General features: G+C 41.2%; 1 protein-coding gene across 2 annotated transcripts in view; it reads right to left on the reverse strand.

Annotated features, from left to right (window-relative positions):
- caskin2.L (CASK interacting protein 2 L homeolog) overlaps window positions 1-619 on the reverse strand; it is a 45265-nt gene extending 44646 nt beyond the window's left edge. The window contains exon 1 of one of the 2 annotated variants that reach the window (XM_018233951.2): window positions 495-619. The gene's annotated coding sequence lies outside the window, so the exon portion shown is untranslated. 2 annotated transcript variants of the gene reach the window in all.
- Between the last annotated feature and the right edge of the window lie 11881 nt (window positions 620-12500).

Genomic DNA, 12500 nt, shown 5'->3' on the forward strand with positions numbered 1-12500 from the left:
AGGTAGGTGCACCCCCCCAAAAAAATATAAACATGTAAAAGAACAGTAGCGTAGGTTTCATTTCTACTAAAACCTTTTCTGTGCCAGAATGAATTGGATTTATGAACACGATAAGGGGCTAATCCCATCAGAGAAGGAAACCCCCATAAATAGGTGAGCTTGTTGCTTATTACTAGTGTGCCTATACAGGCAGCCATGGCAACACAAGATCCTGGATGTCAGTTCTGCCTTTCCGAGTGCAAGCTCTTGGGGTCAGGGGTGCAGTGACATCACATGCCAGGGAAGTTGGCTAGAGTGCACGTGTATGTAGCAAGCAATAGTTAGTGCTCTTCTCACCCTGGGCTCACAGTGCTTGTGCAGTTCATCCCTAGTCTGTGCCCCTCCTTCCCCCCTTCCCGTGCTACACCCCCCTTGAACTAAACCCCCTAATAAGGAATGTAGGCTAAATGCTGAGAATCACGAGTTTAGCGGAAGGTGGGGGTCTTAGATCTTACCTGGGGCCCTTGAGAGCACAGTGGCCCCTTCAGCCTCCCAGCCCGGGACACTTTCTCCCAAGTTTTAGAAGAAGTAAGACAGCCAGTTCTCCCCTTACCCTGCGGAAATCCCTCCCTTTCCTTGTGTTGCTTCCCTTCCTCCTGTCCCTGCTCCTCCCCTCCTTATCCTCTTGGAACAGTCCAGATTTTGGTCTGTATCCAGCCACTCAGTGGCCCGCCCTTCCCTGGAAGAGAGAAAGTGGGCACCTGGAGGGAGGGGGGTGCTCTTGGCACAAGACAGTGTCACTTTTAGAACTGTATAAGTCAATAAGATACTGCCAGCCTGTAATTCTGTTCCAGCCTGCGATTCGTACATCGGATAGGCGTCTGCCATTGCAAATACTTACAAACCTTATGTTTGGCTAAATGTTGGGATGGATAGATAGATAGATAGACAGAGCGATAGATAGACAATAGATATATAGATAGATGATAGATAATACAGATAGATGATAAAAGATAGATAGAGAGAGAGAGAGAGAGATAGACTGATGATAGATAGAGAGAGAGAGAGATAGTTAGATAAATAGATAGATAGATAGATAGATAGATAGATAGATAGATAGATAGATAGATTGATTAGATAGATAATGGATTGACAGACAGATAGATAGATAATAGATATATAGACTGATAGATAGATAATGGATTGATAGATAGATAGATAGATAGATAGATAGATAGATAGATAGATAGATAGATAGATAGATAATAGATAGATAGACAAATACATAGACAATAGATATATAGACTGATAGATAATGGATTGATAGATAGATGATAGATAGATAGATAGATAGACAGACAGATAGATAGTGGATTGATAGATAGATGATAGATAAACAGATAGATAGATGATAGATAAACAGATAGATCGATAGATAGATAGATATACAGATAGTCAACAGATAGATAGACAATAGATAGATAGATAGATAGATAGATAGATAGATAGATAGATAGATAGATAGACAGACAAATACATAGACAATAGATATATAGACTGATAGATAATGGATTGATAGATAGATAGATAGATAGATAGATAGATAGATAGATAGATAGATAGATAGATAGACAGATAGACAGACAGATAGATAAACAGATAGATAGATCGATAGACAGAAAGATAGATGGACAATAGATATACAGACTGATAGATAGATGATAGATAGATAGATACAGTAGATAGATAGATAGATAGATAGATAGATAGATAGATAGATAGATAATAGATAGATAGACAAATACATAGACAATAGATATATAGACTGATAGATAATGGATTGATAGATAGATAGATAGATAGATAGATAGATAGATAGATAGATAGATAGATAGATAGACAGATAGATAGTGGATTGATAGATAGATGATAGATAAACAGATAGATAGATGATAGATAAACAGATAGATCGATAGATAGATAGATATACAGATAGTCAACAGATAGATAGACAATAGATAGATAGATAGACAGACAAATACATAGACAATAGATATATAGACTGATAGATAATGGATTGATAGATAGATAGATAGATAGATAGATAGATAGACAGATAGACAGACAGATAGATAGATCGATAGACAGAAAGATAGATGGACAATAGATATACAGACTGATAGATAGATAGATAGATAGATAGATAGATAGATAGATAGATAGATAGATAGATAGATAGATAGATAGATAGATAGATACAGTAGATAGATAGATAGATAGATACAGTAGATAGATAGATATACAGATAGTCAACAGATAGATAGACAATAGATAGATAGATTGATAGGTTGATAGATAGATAATGGATTGATTGATAGATAGATATACAGATAGTCAACAGATAGATAGACAATAGATAGATAGATTGATAGATTAGATAGAGATTCATTGATGATACATTGATGACCGATAACAGTGGGGTGATAGATGGTAGATAGATAATAGAGCTGTATACATAGATGATATAGTTCCATTATTCTAGATATATAATAGAGGACAAACAGATGGTAGATAGAGTTTCATTATTCTAGATAGATTATACAGTATATTTAGTTTCATTATTCAAGATAGATAGACGAGAGTGACTGAATAGGTGTATAAAAGTTGTTAGAGAGAGATTTGATAGATTCAGGGGTGTATCTACAAAGGAAGCAGACGCTGCAGCTGCAGGGGGGCCCAGGAGGTATAGGGGCCCCATGAGGCCCTAATTCATTCTGAAAGTAAAATCCTAATATGTAAAATCACCACTGACTTGCACACAAAGTGGCATCACAAAACAAGAGGTAAATGTTTGCATTGGAACCAATGAAAATTATGTCATGAAAATATGTCATAAAAATAAGCTTATTGTTGTGGGCAGCAATTAATCCCTGAGCTTCCAGCTGATCTGCTCTTTGGTAACTTTATTGCTGTTTTACAGCTGTAAATGGGGTTTATCAACAATATTTTATATAAAGCTGTTTTTCTTTTTTTCCTCTGCCCAGTGGAGATGCATTTCAATAATGCTTTGTCGCCACCCAGTGTTACAGGCAGAGTCAGACTGACCCACTAGGATACCAGGAAAACTCCCGGTGGGCCCAGGTGTCAGTGGTCCCTCATGCTGCTAAAAATTTGGCCTATTTCATGGCCATTCCCTATTTCTATGAGAAGAAAGAGGATAAATAAATGGAATAATAGATTATAGTATGTAAAGAAAACAGAATAGGCAAATAGAGGTTGAGTGAGAAGAGGAAGAATAATAGAACTGATAGTGGGCCTCTGGTCTAAGGTTTTTGGGTGGGCCCCTGGTGTCCCAGGGGACACCAGGGTTACAGGTCTGGAACATCTAGCTGGTACAGCACCAGGACCTATGTACCAGGTCCAGAAATGGGCTGCCAATCTATTTAGGTTGGGTTCACCGCAATCTTCATTTATCAGAGACAGAATATCTCTTCTTTGCCAGCCCAGATCACTCTTTATACAGTCTGCTGCTGTCAGCACGTCACTGGCCCCATGTGTGATCTCAGACCCGGATTTGTGGGAAGGCCACCTAGGCCCGGGCCTAGGGTGGCAGGATTTTAGGGGGGCGGCATGCTGCCCAACCACACCCACATTGGTTCAAAAAACTGGGGATGCGCAGGAGATACAATCTCCATGAAAATTTGCATGAATAAAGGTAGGGGACAGGGGAGACAAACGGCAGTGGGCCTAGGGGCGCCCTCTATGTAAATCCGGCCCTGTGTGATCTGGTCACTGGCCTGGTGGCCTAGATCAGATGCAGGTTCTAACCTTATGGCAGAAGCACTACTGGCTTTGTTGTGGATTGTTGTGATAATAACTTTATACAAGGAATAAAAGAACCCCTGATATAAATTATAAGGATATTAGAAGTCACTGAGGGGTTCTGTGACCATATAAAGGCACAAGGCTGCAGGCTGAGTTATACAGGGAACTCTGAGTATCACTCATGTATTATAAGGGATAATGTACCCCCTACTGTAAATTATAAGGATATTAGAAGTCACTGAGGGGTTCTGTGACCATATAAAGACACAAGGCTGCAGGCTGAGTTATACAGGGAACTCTGAGTATCCCTCATGTATTATAAGGGGTAATATACCCTACTAGATCCTTCTTAGTTAAGGAAACTCCCAACACACAGCCATTTAAATGCAAGTTAAATGCAAGTTATACACTAAATGGCACTGTGTTGGGAGTTTCCTCATACTGTGGCTACTAAAGCAAATAAAGTTCCATCTTGCATAAAAATGGCATAAATTCAATGGTTGAAAACATAATTATGCCTCTTTATAGGTCTCTGGTAAGACCTCATCTGGAGTATGCAGTGCAGTTTTGGACTCCAGTCCTTAAGAGGGATATAAATGAGCTGGAGAGAGTGCAGAGACGTGCTTAGAGTGATTGAAGACTTAAATTTTGAGGGTAGATTGTCAAGGTTGGGGTTGTTTTCTCTGGAAAAAAAGGCGCTAGCGAGGGGACATGATTACACTTTACAAGTACATTAGAAGACATTATAGACAAATAACAGGGGACCTTTTTACCCATAAAGTGGATCACCTTACCAGAGGACACCCCTTCAGATTAGAATAAAATAACGTTCATTTGAAGCAATTTAGGTGGTTCTTCACAGTCAGGACAGTGAGGTTGTGGAATGTACTGCCGGGTGATGTTGTGATGCTGATTCAGTTAATGCCTTTAAGAATGGCTTGGATGATTTCTTGAACAGACATAATATCAAAGCCTATTGTATGCATGTATGTATAACTTTATTTGTAAAGCAATGTTAAGGAGCCGCAGCGCCGTACAGTGCATAAAAGTATAATATATATATATATATATACACAGGTAAGACAAATCACATAAATATATACAGAATCATCAGGACAAAGAGCTGTGGTAAGAGACATAGTGGGAAGGAGGTCCCTGCCCCCTAGAGCTTACAGTCTAAGTGGATGGGAGGCTAACATACAGGCACCAACTAACTAAACTCTATAGTTAGTATAGATATGCAGGCCCGGACTGGCAATCTGTGTGTTCTGGCAAATGCCAGAGGGGCTGCTGTATGGTTCCATAGAAAGTTACCATATAGTGGGCTGGTAGGAGGCTGTTTGGGCTGGTAGGGGGCTGTTTGGACCTCTGTGTACTTGGAATGGCAGGGCCTATTTTGACTCCCAGTCCAGGCCTGTAGATATGGGTATATATACTTTATGTGAAAGTAGGGAGGGGTGTGTGTATGGATGCTGGGTTTTCATTTTGAGGGGTTGAACCTGATGGACTATTTCTTTTTACAACCCAATTTAACTATATAACTATGTACTGTAAATTATAAGGATATTAGACATCACTGAGGGGTTCTGTGACCATATAAAGGCACAAGGCTGCAGGCTGAGTTACACAGGGGACTCTGAGTACCTCATACCTCTTGCAACTGACAATCCTGAGAACTGCAGTTCAGCAGAGCTGGGGAGCCTGCGGCATACAATGAGTTAAACATTCCCACATCCATACTGTGTGATAATCCTCAGTCTAGACAGTGCCACCCTAACAGAGTGAGTAGTGGCAGTGCCCACAAAATCATCACAATATAGCAGAGGGCTGTGAACATTCCAGAGACAAGGGGCAGTAAATAATGGATGTACAAGAATAAACTGTGTAATTGTTATGGGTGTATAATATTATATTCTATGAATGGTATATGTCACAGTGTAAATATGTTGCTGGCACGGTGGGTGGAATTGGCACAGAGAACTGATTCTACCATTGATCAGAAAGGTTACACGTTTCACATGTGTCTTGTGTTACATAGTGATGATCAGTTCATGCCAATCATAGTGCACGTAGCACTAACGTGTCACACAAAAGGGAATTCCCTGGCCTGTCAGTGCAATGGACACAGAAAAGGGATTCCCTCAGTCTGACTCTGACAAGAGGGGCTCTCCAGCCTGTCAGAGTCACACATAGAGGAGTGGGGCTCTCACAGTGAGTGTCACACACACACAAAGAAGGGGGGCTCTCACAGACTGTCAGAGGCAGCCATGCACAGTATTTAGGGAATGATGAATTTGTGACTTTGTAATTCACTGTACACAGAAGCTGCATTCCTGAACCCTATGGAATGTCCTCTTGGATGAACAGCTGGCAGGGCACTAAAACTGACATTCTGCCTGGCTTTCTGTCCCCTCACATTTGCACAGATACATCACTGCCCCGTGAGTAATGCGGTGTGTATCTGTCATGTCTGTGCACTGTCACAATTATGGCAGGCCTGTCAGATTGGTTCTCTCGAGCTGTTATTAATGATAGGTCACAGCATTTTTCCCCAACAGCTGCAGGGCACCAAGTGAAGTCACCCATGGCTAGAGAAATAACCACCCTGACTTGTATATACAGACACATGGGAAAAAGTAGAGACCAACTTTGGCTTTTATATACATAAACATTATACCAATTCCTACATGTTATACTTAATGCCTAACCAACCTCCTGCCAGCCACCCTGCTCAATGATCACACTGAGAGCAGCCTTCATGCCACTCTGGGGGGAGGGGTTGTCGTGCCAGAGCAGTATTGCACTGGCATTATAGGGGTTAACATTGGAAACATTTGGTCTCAGGCTCTTGATTAGGTATCCCACCAGGGGGCTGGAGAAATGTCACATCCATATCTGCCTTCTGAGACAATTCGGAGTCACACCATTTGGGCAAGAAAGCTGTTTTCTTTACCTGGTGATCAAAGAACAGAGCTGTTGACCTAGAGCAGCAGGGGGGAGTAGTTAAGAGAAAATATGTGGATTATAGGAAGGTATCCATATCCCCTCTATTATATGGTTCACCCCCTCATAAACCACATATTGGCTATGAGGAGATTACCTGCTTCCTAATGATACTAAGGGTGGTGGCTACTGGGGGAGATTAGTCGCCCAGCGACAAATCGCCTTTTCTTCGGGGCGACTTATCTCCCCTAAATGCCTTCCCGTCGGCTAGAATGTAAATCACAAGCGGGATGGAACAATTCATTTTCCGAAGTCGCCTTAAAGGAAAACTATACCCCCAAAATGAATACTTAAGCAACAGAAGTGAGGAAGCAAAAGGCAGAACTCTGTCTGTTAATTGGCTCATGTGACCTTACATGTGGTTTGTATGTGTACACAGTGAATCTTACGATCTCAGGGGGCGGCCCTTATTTTTTAAAATGGCAATTTTCTATTTATGATTACCCAATGGCACATACTACTAAAAAAGTATATTATTATGATAATGGTTCATTTACATGAAGCAGGGTTTTACACATGAGCTGTTTTACTCAGTATCTTTTAATAGAGACCTACATTGTTTGGGGGGTATAGTTTTCCTTTAAGTTGCCTCACGAGGAAACTTTGGGCAACTTGGAAAGCCAAAGTGATCTGAGTGCCATCCCGCCAGTGATTTACATTCTAGCCGACGGGAAGGAATTTAGGGGAGATTTGTCGCCCGAAGAATAGGCGTTTTGTTGCTGGGCGACTAATCTCCCCCAGTAGCCACATCTGCCACAACCCTAAACAGGGCCAGCCAGCCTATATGCACCAGTTAGGAGGGATGGTTCCTGGGGGACTGGCACATGAGACACGAGAATCTTGAAAATAACAACCCCCTACAGGGGGGTCGTAAATGAAACGTTCCTGGGTACTCCTACCTCATGCACAAGGTAAGGAGGAAAATGTCCCAGCAGGCAATAAAAAGGTGACAAATCCAATACCATACAAGGAGGCTCCATATCCGAGGATTGTATGCCCAGTTTTTCCCAACTCTTGCCCCAGAGGACCCAACAGGAAATTCCTAAACTTGGTTAAGTACCTGGGGTTTTCTTAGTGTTTTTATTTTGTTTTGCAATTCTATGTTTAATGTATGTCTTCTTTGTAACATATTTTTTATATACATGCAGGGAACTAGGGGTAGGCAGAGAAGCACGTGCCTAGGACGCAAAGCTGGGGGGAGGGGGCAACAGGCACGTACCTCCTCTGTTGCCTACCCCAAGTCCGGTGCCCTCTCTGCCCGACTCTATGTTTTTTTTCACGTTCTTGCGCTTCTGCGCATGCGTGCAAACTCCAATTCGCGCATGCGCACGCAAATCGACCCTATCTATCTATGTGCATGTAGGCTCTGACCCTGACTATCACCACTTGAGAGAGTGTTTGATGCCTTGTTGTATTGTGAGTTATTACATGTGATAGAAGGCTGGGGAATAATCACATTAGGTTCACCTGTTAATGACAGAGGGTGGCTGCAAATTTTCTGGGTGTTGGTGTGTTTTTATTTTTTGTGAGTATAACTCCTGATAACCAAATCCCATTTCCATGAGGGGCAGTTATAAAGGCTAACTAAACTATTCCAGGTTGCTACAGATCTATACATCAGTAATAACTCTGATTAAATACTTTACATCCCCTTTAAAATGTTTGGTGCTGGTAAGATATCTGCCTTCTAACTCATACCTAAGCAGAAGTATGATAGTCCCTAAGGATATTTAGGGCTCGTTAACAACAGCAGTACCATAAACATCTGCTTAAATTGCAATGTTTATTTTCTCATAATGCAACATTTGTTTTTCGATATTTCAGCAAGCAGGTGCACTTATTGCCACAATTTACATTGGGAACCATGGAATTACCATGCTCTGTGCTGCCAATCAGGTGGAAGCAACATATTTGTGAATCTACATAAATATTTCATTTTTCAGATCATTTTATAACCTCGGAATGTGAATGTCATTGTGTGTTATTCTCCTGCTCCCATGTGGAAGTGTCATGTAATTGCACAACGTATCATCCTGCCAGTCAGAATCCATGTCCCTGGATGATATTTGAGATTGTTTAAAGACAAAAACTGTTTTGCTTTATTTTGTTTGTTTGTTTTTATATGAAAGCAGTATTATCCCTTTCTGTTCTATGCTTCAGTTGGGATTACATTTTCTTTAATTGTGCAAAAAAAAACAACTATTTAGGTAAGGAGATTCTCTTTAAATGGGGGCAACTTTAGCTAAAGGCTTGGCCATCTGCAGCTTGCCAGCCTAAAGGTGGCCATAGACACACAGATAATATTGAATGAAACAAATTTTCATACGATATTCGGTGCATATATGGTGGGAAAAGAGCTGACTGATATCGGCAGAAGACTTGAATATCGGTCAGCTCGTCGATCGGGCTGGATGGAAAATTTTGATCGGGTGCCTTTGAAGGGATCCAAACATCGGCCATTGTTAGTACTGAATTGTCAGATACAGGTAGAATTCTATTGTTTCTACCTGTATATCATCTACCTGTATATCTGACGATTCAGCACTACACGTGTCTATTGAAACGAACGATCTTTCTTGGAAAGATTTTTTCCAAGAAAGATCGTAATTGTTACGTCTGTGGCCAACTTAAGACTGAGCATGGTTTGTTCAACATTCAGACAGCATCCACTAATCAGGACTCTGTGTACTTTATCCTTCCCTACATATACATTTTGCTTCTGAATGACTCTGTGGTGGTTTATTTCATTATGAACGTCTGGTTACCCTTAGCCTAGAAATGCTGAGACAATAGGGGCATTATCCAGTATATTATCCAGTAGGGGTACCTGGTTAGTTAATCCGGCCTGCCTGTACCTTAGCCTAAATACTGGTTATGTATTAGGCTGGTGGTCACCATGTATGACCAAATGACATCCACTTAGGGCTTTGCTGCTGTGATTGGCAACCATGGGCACATATAGTGAAAAAAAGTGAATCGCTGAACACCTGTAATTCAACTGTAGACTGCAATGGTGGTGCAGGTTTTCTATTTGGTCAGCTAAGTCCTTGGAGTGCAGTAGAGTTTTTAACGGAGTTGCACACATGCGATTAGATGCATCCTGATCTTAACGAAGGGAAGCAAATTGGCAAATTTATTCGCTGACGGCGAAACTTGGAAATTTGCCACGAATTTGCACCTGTCAAATAAATCTGCCCATCACTATTTTTGACTCCCTGCCTGACTCTGATCTTGAAAGTACTTTATGCCTGCACAGGCCACAAACACCAAAAGCTGGTCATAGAGCAGGTCCCATGTGCAAGACTCTGTAAAGCGCACTGGGGAACTGGCACATGCTCCTACCTCATGCTGGTCCCTCCTTGGTCTTCCAATGACGCCATTATGTTGCAAAATCTGACATTTAAAGGCCCCTGTAGCTTGTAAATATTGCCCGAGCTGGCTCTGTGTTGTAATGTTCATGGTTTTTGACGAGTGATGGACCAATTTGTCCTGTTTCGCTTCACCACGAAATTCGCGAAACGCAAACTTTGCCACCAGCGACATTTCCGACACCGGCGTTGGAACTGTTGTTGGCGTTAAAACATTTTTGACGCCTGCAAATCTTGCCAGCAAATTTTCGTGGCAAATTCACAAATCTATTTGACGGCAAAACATGGAAATTCGCTGCGAATTTGCACCTGTCAAATAAATTCGCCCATCACTATTTTTGACTCCCTGCCTGACTGATTTTGAAAGTACTCAACCTGCCCTGGAGTTTCTTCACAATTCTTATAGGCATTGTAAAATGTATCGGTAGTAATTTAGGGTATCATTTATGTCACTGAAGCCAAACAGATAGAGGCTCACAGAGGCAGAGGATCACCATCCGGCAACCAGGGCCACAAGGTGAGAACTTTGCCTCAGGAGGCAGTGAGTGGCCAGTTACCAAGGAAGAAAATAAGCTGCCTCTGGTAACTGTAAAGGGGGAGTAAAGTCTAAAATAGAATAAGGCTAGAAATGCTGTATTTTGTATACTAAACATAAACATGAACTTACTGCACCACAAGCCTAATCAAACAAATCATTTATGTTTTGAAAGTTGGCCACAGGGGGTCACCATCTTGTAACTTTGTTAAAAATCTTTTCAAGACCAAGACTGTGCACATGCTCAGTGTGGTCTGGGCTGCTTAGGGATTGTCATAAATTATCAAAACAGCACAAGTCAAATAATATCTGTAGAAACCAATACAGCAAGACTGATTAATAATCAGAATATACAGACTGCACTGGGTCCTGTGTTGTCATGTAATTTAATTATAGTTTTTGTATTGTTTAATACAAATTTCCTCTAACTCTGCAGAACCAGTGGCTGCAGCAACACACTGTGGTCTGTTTTTGAATGTGTTAACATGAATTTTGCTGTGGTTAAAATGCACAAATAAAAGTAAGAAGCTGTGCATGTTTCTAATTTACATGTAAGAAAGTAAAAATTGGATTTTATTTTTTTGCCTTTACACGCCCTTTAAGGCTGAATTTCAGTATTTCAAAACGGAAATTTGGCTCCGCTAGTGCAGAGAGCTCTATAGCACTCATTGCACTAGTGCTGCGGCTCCCCTTTGATCTGCTCTGACACTAAAGTTTTAAGTGAGCAGGATTTGGGGGGGCATCACTAGGGTAGAGCTTTCGATAGTGCTTTAGGGTTAGTTCACACGAGGAGATTCGGGGAGATTTTGTCGCCTGGCGACTAATCGCCTCGTCTTCTTGTCGACAATCTCCCCGAACTGCCTCAGCGTGTCTTCCCATAGGCTATAATGAAAAGACTTTTTCACACTTTTAATAAAATTATTTACTTGCACGAACAAACACTGTTTGCCAGATATATTATACTGTGTAATTTTTGTAATAACACAATTTTTGAAGTAACACACTTTCAGATTTTTTCAATTCACACAGATTAGATTTAGTCAATTTAAAGGCTAGCGCACGTGACAAACATTCAACTCTGAGGAAGTGCCGGGAGAGTTAGGGCACGAAACGCGTTAGTTTCACCTCCAACCCACTGCCTGTTTCAACATGGTGTGCACAATAAAGCCGCATCTTTGAAACTAAGCAACTGTCTCCTGTCAGTATTTCGGTCTGCGCCGAACAGCGGGTAATTTCATGGTATAATGAAAAGTCGCCTGCGCTAAAGCACACACGGCGATGCGTTTTCCATGGTCGCCCAATGCAGGAAATTTCGGAAAACGGAGCACCGCGTGTGCTTTAGCGCAGACGACTTTTCATTATAGCCTATGGGAAGACACGCTGAGGCAGTTTGTGGAGATTGTTGACAAGTAGAATCGATTAGTCGCCAGGCTACAAAATCTCCCCGAATCTCCTCGTGTGGTCTTACCCTTACGCATGAACAGTAGAAGTGTCTGAATAAAGGATTATTTCCAGCCCTGATGCTTGTGACTGATTTATCTGGGGGGGGGGGGGGGGTTTGTATGAAGAAAAAGTGGGCAGGACAAACAAAATCAATAACATATATATTATAGTACTTATATGAATAATACAATACTTGTAAACTCTCTCTCTTTTATCTTTAGGATATATCTAAATTTATATAAAATATGTGGACAATATGATGACATTCAATAATCAGCAGTAAAATGTTTAATAAGTTCACGTTAGAACATAAGAAGGAGAGAGAAATGTTGGGCCTGGAGGAGAGT

The sequence above is a fragment of the Xenopus laevis genome, chromosome 9_10L (assembly GCF_017654675.1).
Source record: "Xenopus laevis strain J_2021 chromosome 9_10L, Xenopus_laevis_v10.1, whole genome shotgun sequence".
In the NCBI taxonomy this organism is placed as follows: domain Eukaryota; kingdom Metazoa; phylum Chordata; class Amphibia; order Anura; family Pipidae; genus Xenopus; species Xenopus laevis.